This window comes from Canis lupus, chromosome 12, assembly GCF_048164855.1.
Source record: "Canis lupus baileyi chromosome 12, mCanLup2.hap1, whole genome shotgun sequence".
In the NCBI taxonomy this organism is placed as follows: domain Eukaryota; kingdom Metazoa; phylum Chordata; class Mammalia; order Carnivora; family Canidae; genus Canis; species Canis lupus.
In genome coordinates, this window is record NC_132849.1 from 40,982,127 (window position 1) to 40,996,482 (window position 14,356).

At 49.5% G+C, this 14,356-nt stretch overlaps 1 long non-coding RNA gene across 1 annotated transcript; it reads right to left on the reverse strand.

Annotated features, from left to right (window-relative positions):
• Positions 1-6,746: 6,746 nt before the first annotated feature.
• LOC140600716 (uncharacterized) lies at positions 6,747-13,126 on the reverse strand. The gene is made up of 2 exons (XR_012003880.1): positions 12,929-13,126; positions 6,747-7,529 (listed from the first exon to the last, which is right to left on the reverse strand). It is a non-coding gene; the product is annotated as an uncharacterized lncRNA (long non-coding RNA).
• Positions 13,127-14,356: the final 1,230 nt, after the last annotated feature.

Below are 14,356 nucleotides of genomic sequence, written 5' to 3' on the forward strand. Positions count from 1 at the left end.
GGTGCTTTTAGGAGGCTGAATAGAGAGCAGTAACCAAGAAGTACAACCTACCAGATTATTGGTTTGGGCAATTCTCTGAGAACTAAAACAAGTTGGAGAAGAGCCAACTGTGGGGTCATAACAAATTGGAGTTTGGATGTGTTGGATGGAAGCTACCTGAGTGGACGGCAGGCAGTTGGATACATAGACCTGGAGCTCAGAGAAGTCTGGGCAGGGCTGCAAATTTGAGTGTTAGGGACGTAGAGGTAGTATTTGAGATGTGGTTGGGATTGCCTAGCAAAAGGAAAATGTGTATGATGGGAGGAGACAGAGGGACTGTGACCAAGGCTGAGGTAGTCCTCAGCTGGAGGTTGAGGAGTGGCAACAGAATCTATCAATAAGAGGCTGGAGAGAGTCTTGAAGTCCAGAGAAGTCCAATGTTCCTGAAGACCAAAGACAATGAGATCTGGAAAATGTTGATTGGATTTATCAACCTCAGGGTCATGAGTGACTTTGGAAAGAGACGTTTTGGTGGAGCAATTAGGGCAAAAACCAGACTGGAGAGAATGGGAAGGAAGGAAACTGAGAGGTCACCATAAGAGTTTAGTTGTATAAGGAAGAGGGAGAGGATGGTGGTTGCTGGAGGGGTTTGTGGGATCAAAGGGATATTTGCTAAGATGGGATAGAACGGAGTGACCTGAAATGTTATTGGGGAGGAGAAGGAGGGGTTGCAGATACAGGAGAAAGATGGGAGAATTGCAAATATAGGAGAGTGATTGGGGTCAGTGATAGGGAGTCACCCTGTATCGTAAGAAGATTGAGAAATGAATGGTTGGGTGCTGAAGTAAATAGCTTTGTCCCTTTAGGGTGGAAACAGCAGAGATATCCCATCCGATAACTCTTGAAGTCTCTACGAGGCTGTCTACTGGGAGCAAGGGGTGTGTTTATTGGGAAGGAGTCTTCAAGGGTAGGTGGTAAGAGGCCTAGAATGCTGAAGAGAGTTGGGATAATCAGCAGTATTTATTGGGGAGACATGAAGGTTGAGGTGGCCAGAGAAACAGAATGTGGGGTTGTAGGATAGTTCTGTGGAAAATGCTGGTCAAGAATTTATGGTAGTATTAAGTTCTAGAGTGCTTTTCTGAGACCTAGTGAGAGGGTATTCTATTCTTTATTACTGTTTAACAAGTTATCTCAAATTTTAGAACAACCAACCTTTACTACCTCGGTTTTGGGTTAGGAATTTGAGTACAGCTCAGCTGGGCGACTCTGCTTTGAAGCATCTCACACGGCTGCAGCCCGCGTGCAGCCTGGGGCTGGGGTCTCTTCTGAAAGCTCCACTAGGGAAAGATCCACTTTCAAGCTCTTTTGTGTAGTGACTGGGGGGATTCTCGTTTTTCACAGGCTCTTGAGCTGAGGACCTTAGCTTCTCCCTGGCACTGGGCCTGCAGCCTCCCTTTGTTCTTAACCTGTGGGTTTCTCTGGAGAGCAGCTCACTACATGGCAGCTGGCCTCCCTCAGGGCGAGAGAGAGGGAAGATGTGCAGGATAGAAGCCATTGTCTCTTGTGACTTAATCTCAGAACTGATACCCCATTGTTTCTGCCTTACTTTGATGGTAGAAGCCAATCATCCCAGCTGGCAACTCTCAAGAGGAGGGGATTACACACAAGTCAGGAACTGGGCTGACTGGGGCCATCTCAGAGGCCGCCTGCCACATTGCGCGGAGCATGCCAAACAGGGGATGAGGCTGGGGGAAGGGCTTTGGTCAAGTCACTTAGGGCTGTGGGTGCCAGACTAAGAAACTAGAGTTTCATCCCACAGACTATTTGGAGTCATGGGCAGTTCTGAGGCAGAAAGGGTTTAGACCAGTTTTTCAAAGGTCTTCTCTGAGGATGGGGGGATGATAGAAGAGGTTCAGGAAGAAGAGCCAGGAGCCAGTGGCAATCATCTGAGAGGATGGGGACTTCAACGGAAGGCGGAGAGTGGTTATGGGAAGTAAAAGATGGATTCCAGGGAGCAGCTGAGTGATATTATGTGGTTCTCAGCCAGCCCAACTGATTGTGGCCCAAAGGGTTGCCCCTGATGAGGAGTCAAGGAGTTCTTTAAACATTGGGAGGCAGGACAGTGGGGAATCTTCCCAGCATGAGATGCTAGCTGTTTACATCTTGGTGACATGAACGTGCACAGGGGTGAGGTAGCCTCCAAGTGGGTAGGTGGGGCTGTAGGTGAGCCAAGTCGTTCAGGGAGGGTGGGGACTTTCATAGAGCAAGGGAGTTTTAGGAAAAATGCAGATTTTTGAGAAGCCAGCGGAGGGTGGGCTGATTCAGAGTAGCCAACTCAAGAGAACAACGTACAGGGTAAGAGAAGGAGGAGACAGGAAGGAGAGCTGCTGGGTGGAACCCTGGCTGGGCTGACCGAGGTGGAGGCTCAGCCACCAAGCTGACTGACAAGGCACCGGGCCAGGAAAGCCACTAAGTCACAGCCCGCAGCTAAGGGAGCCTTGCCTCCTGAGGCAGGGTCATAACTACACGTGCTTCCATGGCATTTCCAACCAGCAGGACACTTGCACGTGGCCTCCACTGTCATTTCACAACAGTGTGGAGTGGCAGGCAGGGCAGGGAGGGTAGTCTCCGCACGAAGAGTGGAGAGAGAACGAGCCTTGGGGCCTTTGGATGATTTGTTCAAGGTGATGCAGCTAGGACGTGGCCGATCTGGAGGGCAAAGCTGGGCTGCCGAGTCCAGGCCCAGAGCCCTCTGCCTCACCGTGCTGCCTAAAGTCCTTGGGGAGCCCACACAGAAGGTCCCACCCCTGTAGGGATGCTGATGGCCAAAGGCAGGGTGAAAGAGTAGCATGAAGGGTTCCAGAGTTTGGGCTCTGGGGTTCACTTAGGAGAAATGAGGAAGAGATGGTAGTAATTACAGAGAAACAGGTGGATTCCAAGGGTAGAAACCGGAGGGGCGTGCTCTCCAGGATGTATGGGAATCAGAACCCCACAGCTGTTAGAACCCCGAAAGGCAGTCTCTATTCCTCTCTCTCAGTCCCTAGCCTCCCGTTTTCTACCCTTATGTCCCTCTGTCTGGTCTTTCACTCTGCCTGTGGGGACCCCTGTCTCAGAGCCTTACCCCTTTCCTCCCACCTACACATCTGCTTTACCATCTCTTCACCAACTGTTTTCTCTGCCTCTGTGTTTGTGTGTATAGGAGGGTGCCAGTGGGCCCACCCCGTGGCTCTTGAGGCCATGCCACAGCTCCCCCTGAGAACAGACCAGACCACTAACAGAACCTCCTGGAACAAAGGATCTGATATGGCCAGCCCCGTGACTTTTAGAAAAGGGGGTCTTTATGAGCTGGGGGTCCTTAGCAGGGACTCCAGTTTGATGCTGTACCAAGGAAACAACTCGTGGGGCCGCGACAGTGACTGTCCTCAACCAGGCATGCTCCAGCCTCAGGGCTTCACACTTGCAGTTTTTGCTCCCTGGACCACACTTCCCAGGTATCCATATGGCTTGGTCCTTCATGCGGCCGGGGTCTTTGCTGAAACGGAACTGGTCCCTGAGATCTCTCCGGACCACCTAATCTACAATGCATTCCCAGCCCCTTCCCACATTCCTTACCCCGGCTTTATTTCCCTCCATTATACATCACCACTGGGCTCATTAGAGGTTTGTCATTTACTTTTTGCGGTCTCTATCCTCCTCCTACAATGTGAGCGCCACTGAGGCAGGGAGTTTTTACTGTCTTGTCCACTTTTGTGTCCCCAGGGCTGAAGCATAGAATGGGTGCTCCATGAAGACTTGCCAAATGTACTCATTAATCAGCGAAATATATCCTGTCTTCCCAAATGCCCTCTGCCCACACCAGTGAACGTGAAATGATGGTCTCGTGAACGGGGGGTGATGGGCTCCCTTGAATGGATGAAAAACCAAGACTGTGAACCCAGAGTAGAACTTTACGAAGGAAAGCTTTCCTTGTCTAGTGCTTATGATTTGGCAGAATGAGCTAACGGTTTGGGATTGAGCACGAACAGCAGCTTTCTAGGTAAAACAACTACAGATGTGACAAACTCGATGAAATGGAGGGAGTATTGTAAATGCTGTTAGTGAAGGTGGTCATGGTGTAGGGTTCACCACGATCCCTCCTGGTGATGGCCAATGGGCACACATCTAGCCTTTAAATGACTAAGCCTGGCTTCCCTTGGCTTCGATCCTACCCTAAGTAACACAGGTGTGCTACCAAGTGAGGAAAACTTGGCCAGAGACATTGTTGTCCAGAGTGCCAGCTTGGTCAAGACCCAGGGGGAGGGCAAGGCTTCTGGTGAGGGAAGCCAGGTGCTTTGGGCACAAAATTTCGGGAGGCATACACTCTGGGATCAGTGACAGTGGAGGGTTGGTCCTTGCAGGATTCTAGAGATGAGAGTCTCCTTAAATCCTGTGCTCTGAATAGGAGAGTAGCTCTCAGGATGGGAACCGTGAGGGCTTTCAGGGCCCTAGGCACTTTTTTTGCCTTTGTTCTTAAAATATATATATTAAAATTATATTTTCAAACTGAGTTTACCAAAAGACCACTATGATCCACACTAGATTTTACTCACATTTTTCTTCTGATTTTAAAATAAAACATTTTAATGGCCCCTAAAACTGCCCTGGGCCCTAGGCACAGTGCTGAGTGGCAAAGCTGCTCATGATGAGGGGTTATGCGTGCCTGAGACCGAGTCCTGCTGAATTCTGCACCTCAGATGCCTCACTTGCCTCCCCCAGTCCCAGCCCCAGGCAACGGGAGTATTTACAGTCCTGAAGTTAAAACCTCTTTCGAGTGATTTTATTTCCTCCCCTTCTCTGAGCTTCAGTAGCCTCATGTCTCAAATAGGTAGAATCAAGTAAGAGTTGTTTATTGCAACATAAATAGGAAAAATCAATAAAATCACCATGTGGCCCACAATTCCACTCCCAGGTAATACCCCAAAGGAGTGCAAGCAGCAGCTCACACTGATACTTATTTGCTCACATTCACAGCACCGTCAGCGGAAACCAGGTCAACATCTGGAGGCAGATGGACACACAAAATGCGGCACCATGGAATATTATTCAGCCATAAAGTGGAGGGAAATGCTGACACGGGCCAGAGGGATGAATCTGGAAACATCCGGCTCAGTGAAATAAACCAGACACAAAAAGGACAAATATTGAAGGACTCCCCTTATACGAGGTACCTGGAATAGGCAAGTCTGTAGAGACGGAAGGTCATTCAGAGCTTTTGCGTGGGATGGTGAGAAAGTTCCGGAAATGTATGGCAGTGATGGTTGCACAATACTGTGAATGTATTAGTGCCATTGAGTGAGACACTTAAAAATGGTTAAAATGGCCCATTTTATGACTCTACCACAATAAGAGAATATATACATAAGCACTTTACATGGGGCAAAATGTCCTACAGAAGTAAGACATCGTTTTATTACCATTGCTGACAATTACTGCAATGGCTGCGGTAGATGAGCATTCCGAAGTTCACAGACAGGCAGGCAGGCAGGCATGAAAGTGCTTTGTAAACACAGCCCTCTCCAGCCCAGACCTGTTGCTCACCACCCACGGTAGCCGCAGATTGCATGGATGGTAGCCAAGATTCTCAAAGCCTTGAGTATCACGGAGCGTGCACTTTCACCCTGGAAACCTGCCATTCCCTGCCTTCTAATAGCATTTCCTTTGGGGGACCAGGGCTATGGGCTTGGCTGAGAGAACTTAGATGTTCTTAATGTTGGTGGCACGAGGAATGACCTGTGAGAGGTCGGGTTACCCACCAGGCCCTGACAGTGGGCACTTTGTGCTGAGCTCGGCCCAATCCGGTTGCCTGGTTTGGAAAGAAAGTTTTGGTATGAAAGGAGAGCTGTGGGGGCACAACGGCCTGGAATGGGGGCCCACGGGCCTCAGTGTGGGAGCTCCTTCTCCTTCCATGAGCAAACCCTATTTGCCAAGATGAATCTTACAAAACATACAACAGGGGTGGGATGAGGGAGTCCCAGGACAGAAGGACACTTGACAAACTTGCCACATGGTTTCCCTGGATAACAAGCATGTTTCTAGGGACCCATGTCTCTTAGGGGAGCCTGTGAATTCCCTGGAAATGGCAAGCAATATGCTGGTATTTGTAGGGGAAAAGTTTACAGGTCCCATTGGATTCTCAAAGCAGTGCATAACTAACCCCACCCCACCCCTACCCCCCGGCCAAATGCTCTTAAAACCATTGTTCCTGTGAATTTAGGGACCAGTATTTGACCTATACCCAGTTCCCAGTACGTGTACAGAATGCTTCGAATTGTGTATTGAGCTGCACACATTTGGCAGGAGAGATATGATGCTTCAGGAAGGGTCACTGCTCGATCCTCCTTCTTAAGTGAAGCAATTGGTTTTTAAGCAAGCAAGCTTTACATCTGTGCACTGATGCTCGCACCAAGTGACAGCACATCGACTTGTTGACTGTGATCCCTCCTCTTCCTCCCAGCTTCTGTGCGTGTAAATGGCACACCCAAGTCACCACTGAGCCCAGAGAACCAAGCTCATAAAAGAATGACGCCCCGCCCCCACCCCAAGCCCTACTGATCCCAGTCTATTTTAAGCCCCAAATAGAGTTGTAGGCGATCTGCAGGGACTTCAGGCCAGGCTGGCAAGCATCAGGCAGATGGCAGCTTGCAGGGCCCTATGCTTCCCCACACGGGAGCCAGTAAGGAAAAGGGTCATAACGAATGGGTAATTTCAAGGCTCTGAAGAGTGACTCAGACATTCCAATGGGGTTTTTATTTTTCCTTTTTGTTGATGTGTGAAATGCAACTGTAGTCATTTTTTCCAATGAGCTGATAAACGGTGATTATCCGTGGCAGCCTGCAAGCTAGAGTCATCGTGAACAACTCCACATGCCACCATTTTTCTCTCTCCCGCCCCCAACAGCTAAGATAACCAACCCAAGGCTAAGGTCAGAGGCTTCTCCGTCCCAGGAATTGTAGCAAAGATGCAGGGACAAATAGTCATAGGGGGTTGTCTGGGAAGGGTGGTCCCATGGAGAGGTTGGAAGCTTGTGAGCTCAGGCCTAACCACCACCCGTCCCATCCTCCACTCCTCTGCCACCTGGTATGAAGAAAGAGCAGGGAAATGGCTCATTGTGCATCAGAGAAATGGTCATCCAGAACGGGTAAGAAACATAACATTTGGTGAGCTCCGTCTATGGGCCCAGAGCCGAGCCAACTGTCCCCTTCCTTCCACGTATATCATTTCATGGAATCCTCACAACAGTAAGAGCTGCTTGAACCTGAATGCATATGGAATGCCAGGTGCTATGCATACCCAATCTTTACAGGTGTATTGGGCTGCACACATTTGGTAGGAGAGATACGATGCTTCAGGAAGGGTCACTGCTCAATCCTCCTGGTGGCCCTGTATGCCCAGCTGTAGCAATGGAGTAGAGCTTCCCATGGATTTCACATGTAGCGGCTCCTGGTTTCCACCTCACCAGCTGTAGAGACACAAGCTTCCAAAGCAAACTCACTTTACTGGTCAACCAGTTCCTGCCGGGAAATGACAATGGTCAAGAGGAGCTGGGAGGGGGAGGGGCCTGCTGGGTGTCACTGCTGCCTGATGGAAAAATCTGCCTTCCTCCAGGTAAGGGGACAGGAGGACAGACCCTCAGATTGGCATTGCACTATGGCATTGCCCTCACTTCTGGGGGGAAACTCTCTTAGGCGGCAGGATCCCAGAGCCTAAGCCTAGCTGGTGGTATTGGGGGAAGGACAGAAACACATAGCAAGACTGGGTGGTTCTTTTGTGGGCTGTTTAAAGCCATTCTCATTGGGCAGCCTGGGTGGCTCAGCGGTTTAGCGCTGCCTTCAGCCCAGGGCCTGATCCTGGAGACCCAGGATCGAGTCCCATGTCAGGCTCACTGCATAGAGCCTGCTTCTCTCTCTGCCTGTGTCTCTGCCTCTCTCTCTTCTCCCTCATGACTAAAAAAAAAAAAAGCCGTTCTCATTTTGGTGAGAAGCCCTACCATATTCCCCGGGTGTGATGGTGGGGCCAGGCTGGGGTGGGGTAGGGCAGTAACAGTGCTGAATGATGGAAGGGGTGTTTGGGAAGAAAGTTCTGGTGAAGGTCTGACTGTGCAGGGCAAGGAATCAGAGCTCTGCATGTGAGCAAGAGACGGGAGGTGAGATTTTTAACATGGACTTTTTTCTGGTTCAGTTTGTACTGGAGACTGAGTGAGGTTTGCACCCCAAGGTCAATTTCATTTAGATTCAAAGCTTAGAAGTCACAATTTTAAAAAGGGGTGGGGAGAGAGGGATAGATACTTCACCCAAAAGAGCCTTGGTGCCTTGGATTTAAAACTGCCACTAATACTATGGGACTTGAGGGGCGCCTGGGTGGCTCAGGACATGATCCTGGGGTCCTGGGATTGAGTTCCACATCAGGCTCCCTACAGGGAGCCTGCTTCTCCCTCTGCCTGTGTCTCTGCCTCTCTGTGTCTCTCATGAATAAGTAAAATCTTTAAAGAAAAATCTTATGGGACTGAGAGCTACTTTCTCATTAAAATGTGGGCTATCACTCCTCAGAGTTGGCTTTGTTTTGGGTGTGGGGAGGGAGTTCAGGAGTCACTTTAGCATTAAATCCCTGGAAGTTAATGCTCTTTTTCTTTCCGGCTGCTTTTAGGATTTCCTCTTTGTCTCAGTTGTTCTATATTTTAATTTGTTGTGTCTGGGTGTGTATCTCCTTCTTTTGAGAGGGAGGAATTCAGTGGCCTTCTCAAATCCATGGGAGGCCGTAATCATTTATGACAAATTCTCATCCACTTCTTTGAACATTGTACCCCTCTCATTTTTTTCCCTGTGTGCTTCCGAAGCCCCAACTAGATGCAGACTAGATATTCCATTTCTGATATGTCTCTACTCCATAGTTTCATATTTTTCACCTCTTTATCCTCAAAGTTGTTGAGGACTATGTTTGGCACATGAGGAATCATTGCACCCTTTCCCTGGTAAAGGTGGGTAAACATATTTACTTTGGCGGGGAGGAGGCGGCGCTTTTGTTTAAAAGACAAACTAGAAAATGAATCACTGAGAAATAGATTTCTATGAAGAAAAATTGGGATGCAGAATGGTCCTCTATATTTTGCTCCTCCAGGCCGTTTCCCTGGACTGGTAACATTGGCCTCACTCAGCAGCTTGTTAGAAATGCAGAATCTCAGGCCACCCCAGGCCTCCTGAATCAGAATCTGCATTTTAACAAGAGCCCCCTCAAAATTCATACACATGGTAAAAGTCTGAGAAGAGCTTCTTCCTCACAAACTTGGCTGAGAATATTAGAATTGCCTGAGGGTTTTCTAAAAATACTGGCACCTGGGTCTCATTCCCAGCCACGCTGATTTCATTAGTGGGGGTGTGGGGTGGGGTGTGAGCCCTGGGCATTGAGAGGTGTTTTGGTTTTGTTTTTTTGTTTTTTTGTTTTTTAAGCTCCCCTGGTGATTCTAATGTGCAGCAAGGACTGAGGTGTTCAGGTGTGAGGGGCATCTGGGCAGGGGGAGAAGCAGAAACAGAGGATGCACACTCACTCTTTCCCAGGGAACAACCGTCTAACCAGCAGGGGTTGGTCCTGGCTTTCCCCCTCTGAAGGCAGCCGTGTGGCTTAGAGGAAGGAAGTTGCCCTGGGATTCTGGGTTCTTACCCCAATTCTGCCTCTTTTCTAAAGTCTATGTTCCTAATGAAGGACTAAGTGAACCATCTCTCTCGAATTCCTGGTGTCCTTACTGGAAAATGAGGCTACTTATTCCCTCAGGTCATAAGACCTAGTGTTTCCCCTGCATGCTCAGTCCTACCCCCCCATCCCCTCACCCTGGCTTTGGGGTCCTGCTGAAGGGGGCCTCTCCCAGCACTGACACCATCAGCAGCTTCAGGACAGGTGTGCCCCTAAAGGGTACAGAGTGCGCGACTCCCTTGACATGAAGGTAGCAGGGGTCAGAATAGTGGACCCATTGGAGTGACAGTGAAGGGGCACTCAGAAGCCTTCTGGGGTGTGATAGCACTCAAGATCTAGACCTGGGCGGTGGTTTTATGGGTGTATAAACCTTCACTGAGCTATTCACCTGGGAATTGAGCTCTTTATGTAAATTATACCCCAATTAAACACAAAGAGCCAGTGGTGCTCGCAGCAGGCCCCAGGAGACTGAAAAGTTCAAGTCACTTGACCCTCAGGAGCTGGGGACCTCAGCGAGCTTGGGAGCTGAGGCAGAAATGGGGTCGAGGGGGAGAGAAGGAGAGCCAGAGACCCAGACAGACAGGCACAGATCGAGGTGGACAAACAGAGAAGGTGCTTGTGAGAAGCGGACCCAAGTTCCAGGCAGTTGAAGTAGTCCTAGGAGAAAAGGGTAGAGTTTGGCTTCCAAGTAGGGTGACCGGTTTGCCCAGGACTCCCAGTTTTGCCACCAAAAGTTCAGTATTCTGGGAAATATCCCGGGCCAAGGCAGTGGGGACAGCTCAGCAGCAGCCTGCTCCCAGGCCTGACACTGGGCTGGCTGGGGGAATGGAGCAGGCCTCGGAAGAAGCCACCTGCACCCAGAGCCCCCGAGGAGGAGCCCATGATAGGTTAAGTAGGTGGGTGCGCTCCTCTTAGGCCAGAAGTAGCTGAGAATCCCCTGAGAGCCTGAGAGAAGGTAGCGGCCACCTCCTTCGAGGTCCTCGCGTTTCGCCAACCGCCTTCGGGCTAAACAGCCTCCACCTTCGCAGCGCCCATCAGGTTAGCTTGCAATTTTTAGTTGCTTATTGGTACTTTTCTTGGCCCTGAGCCCTCGGGGGTATGGGTGAGGCTTCCTTGCCTTTGCACACTCTTCTAGCTCTGCTGGGGGGTGGGGGCTGCATCAGTGTCTCTGGGGGTTCCTGATCCTTTTGTGCCACAGATCCTTCAGCTTGAAGTTTTGTTTTATTTTTTAAAAGATTTTATTTATTTATTCATGGGAGATAGAGAGGCAGAGACACAGGCAGAGGGAGAAGCAGGCTCCATGCAGGGAGCCCGATGTGGGACTCGATCCTGGGACTCCAGGGTCACACCCCGGGCTGCAGGCAGCGCTAAACCGCTGAGCCACCTGGGCTGCCCCAGCTTGAAGTTTTAATGCTCATATCAGAAGGCGGCTTTCTGCATGTAAATAAGACGTGGAGAGTCCGAAAGAACATGCATCATGCAGAGAGTGCTATCAAAAGGTTTTCTTGGAAAGCATTCGTGATCCAGTCATGGACGCCCTCTTTCATTAACGCTTGACCTACCGAAATCCAGCAGCAGGTGGGATGTTGAGTAGCCACGAGGACAAGTGGTCGACTGCGAGGCCTGCAGCAACCATGGCTGAGTGGGCCCCCCTGGGATCCCTGCACAGGCCCTTGCACCCTCTAGCAGGGAATGCGAAGTTCCTCTTTGTAGTTAATGAAGACATAGGGCTAATTTTCACACCTAAGATATAGGGTGAATCCGAGTTCACCCACACCCCTGAATTCTACCTATATACTTCAGGTTAAAAAGTACTACGGAAGTGAAGGAAAGTCAGGAACAAACCGTAGAGCTGGTGCCTGTGAAGGCCTTAGTCCGTGAGGGACGTGGGTGCTTCTGGGATGGGCAGGGGAGCCTCCTAAGCCGTGAGGCCAAAGCAAGCAGGAGAGCCTGGCCTCTGTATTTCAGAGCTGGCTATGGGTTCTCAATAGGCTTTGTGATAGTAAAAATAACATTTGGCGTGACCCTGGCCTCCTCCCTCCATTCCCGTGTGTGGGAGGGCAGCCGGCTGGCAGTGTGGCCTGGGGGGGACCCGGGGAGCCTGTCTCTGCAGCCCGGAGCGTGGCCTTTGGGGATCAGCCCTGGGTCAGCCCACCCCCTGGCCCACGGAGAGGCTTTGAGGGCTGCTGGGAAAGCCTCTGCCCTTAGGATTCCCTGAACATCCCCCTGTGGAAGACAAGCTCCAGGTAAGCCCTTCTCTTGTAAAGTGAGAGTCCACCTGAGAGAGGTGGTACAGCCAGACAGACCTCAAGCAGGATTGATTAGCAGGAGTGATTTTTTTTTTTTTTTAATATCACCCCATGCAAGAGTGCAGGGGACAGAGACCCTTGGGGCAAGGAGCCCTGTTCCTGGCACCAGCCCAAGTGACCGCCAGCTGGAAAACTGCCTTCTAATTAGCAATCAGAAAATCAAGGCAGAGCAGGACGCCGAGCAGCACGACCCCAGCCGTAGCCGGTGACATCTCCGCCCTCTAGACAGCATGCCCCTGCCCTGCACAGCAAGGCTGCAGACCCCACGAGTTATTTTTATCTGATGGTGCTATTGTTGGTAGTTGAGCTGCTGCTGCTGCTGCTGTTGCTGCTGCTGCTGCGGTGGGTTCCAGCAGCCTTGAGCTCACAGGGACGGTTTCCTGTATGGCTTCCTCCTCCTCCCTCTTGTGAGGTTCTCTCCTTCCGCCAGTGCTCACAAGCAGGCAACTGGGGCTCCTGGAGCCTGCCCCTGGCCCTGGAGGCGGTCAAGGGCCTTGAGACCTTCCCGGGCTCATCCCTACTCCTCCACCCCACTCCGTGTGCAGGGAAGAGGGAAAGCTAGTTCTAGCAGCCTCTCTCACACCCCACAGCTCTAGGAGATAAAAGCACTGCTTTCTAGCAAGCCAGGTTCTCCAAGTCAGTGGCTCTCAAACTGCTTAGACTGTGACTGGTGGCAAGAAAAAGGTCTTTTCTTTTTTTTTTTTAAATGACCCAGTATACACATCCATATCTACATCAGAATGAAAGGTTTCAGAGAATAACAATCTTGCCATGTCTGCTGCACACTGATTTTTTTTTTTTCCTATTCTATTCTAGTTTTCCCTGTTTAAAGATTCTGGTTGCAATCCACAAGTAAATCCATTTCACAACCCAATCAGGATTCATGATTCAGTTTGAAATAATACTGTACCAGATACCTCTTTCTGGAGCTGGTTCTCTTTTCTGGGTGAAGGACACTGGGGTTTCAGGAGGTCCTCTGAACTCGGCACTGCCCTGGTTTGGAGTTCTGTTCATTTTGCAGAAAAGGAAGCTGAGACTCCACCAGCCTGAGTAGCTTGCCCATGAATCAGCCACAGGAGAACATTTACAGCATGGGAGATGGCAAATGCTGCAACTCAGGGCTTTCCCTCCACCCCTTTGGAAAGCCAGCTCTTACTTACCAGCACTGTTGATTCCCACAGTGGGAATAGTGGGCATTCTTTCTGCTTTTTCTGGTTCCATAGTCAGTATATTCCTAAGCCTTCTGACCTCAGCTTCCTTATTTGTAAATAATATTAAAAACACCCACTTCATGGGGAAAATTATATTCACTGAGTATATTCTGGTAAGTAAGAAGGACAATGACTGGAAGGAAACAAAAATGCAAATAATTATTTGCCTCTGTGATGGGATCTGAAATGAGATCCCAAACTCCACCATCTTGTGTAATATCCATCACTGCTAAATGGAGTTTTTACAGAAACAAAACAAAACAAAACAAAAAAAACAAACCCAGCTCTATAAAAACCCACACTTTGCAAAAACTGTTGAGAATTTGAAGAAATGAAGGCAACCTGTAGCCCACTTGTGAGCTGTGTAAATCGTAGCCAGTACCAGACAAAAGAGAATTCATGTTTTTCTAATTGGAAATGGCAAAGCAAGTATTCCAAATGGATTGCATTTCAAAGTGGAACCTTCCATGCAGACAGAAGAGAAGGGAGTATTTTGGTAAATAATTCTGCTTCATAGACTATATTGACAAATAACTCCTACATTAATCACTGATTTTCAAAATTGTAGAAATAAGGGCTTTACAGCTTCAAATTTATTCGGTCTGGTGCAGTGGTGCCTCCCGCCTCCCATCTGACAGATTCCTCTGCCTGGTGACACCCAGAGTAGACTCTGAGCCTAGGACTCTATGGGCTCCAGGGCCAGACAGCGGCCTTAGCCTGGCTAGGACCTTCTCCCGTTCATTGCCATCCTGCAGGAGTCTGTATCCTCATCATATTTACAATAACAGCTGTATTAGTTTATACTTAAACTTATTATCTTACCTCGTTAGAAGTCTAGAATAGGTGACTCTGGGCTAAAATCAAGATGTTGGCAGGGCTGTATCCCTTCTGAAGGCTTCAGGGAGAATGATTTCCAGGTCTTCCCCAGTTTCTAGGGCCCCTTGCATTTCTTGGTTAGTAGACCTTCCTCCATCTTCAAAGCCAGCAACATTTCACCTTCGAATTTCTCTCTGACTCTGGCACTCACTCTTCTGCTTACCGGTTTTGTGGTAAGAACCGTTGTGATTAGATTGGGCTCACCTGGATAACCCAGGGCCTCCCACTCCAGTCAGCTGATTAGCAGCCTTCATTCCA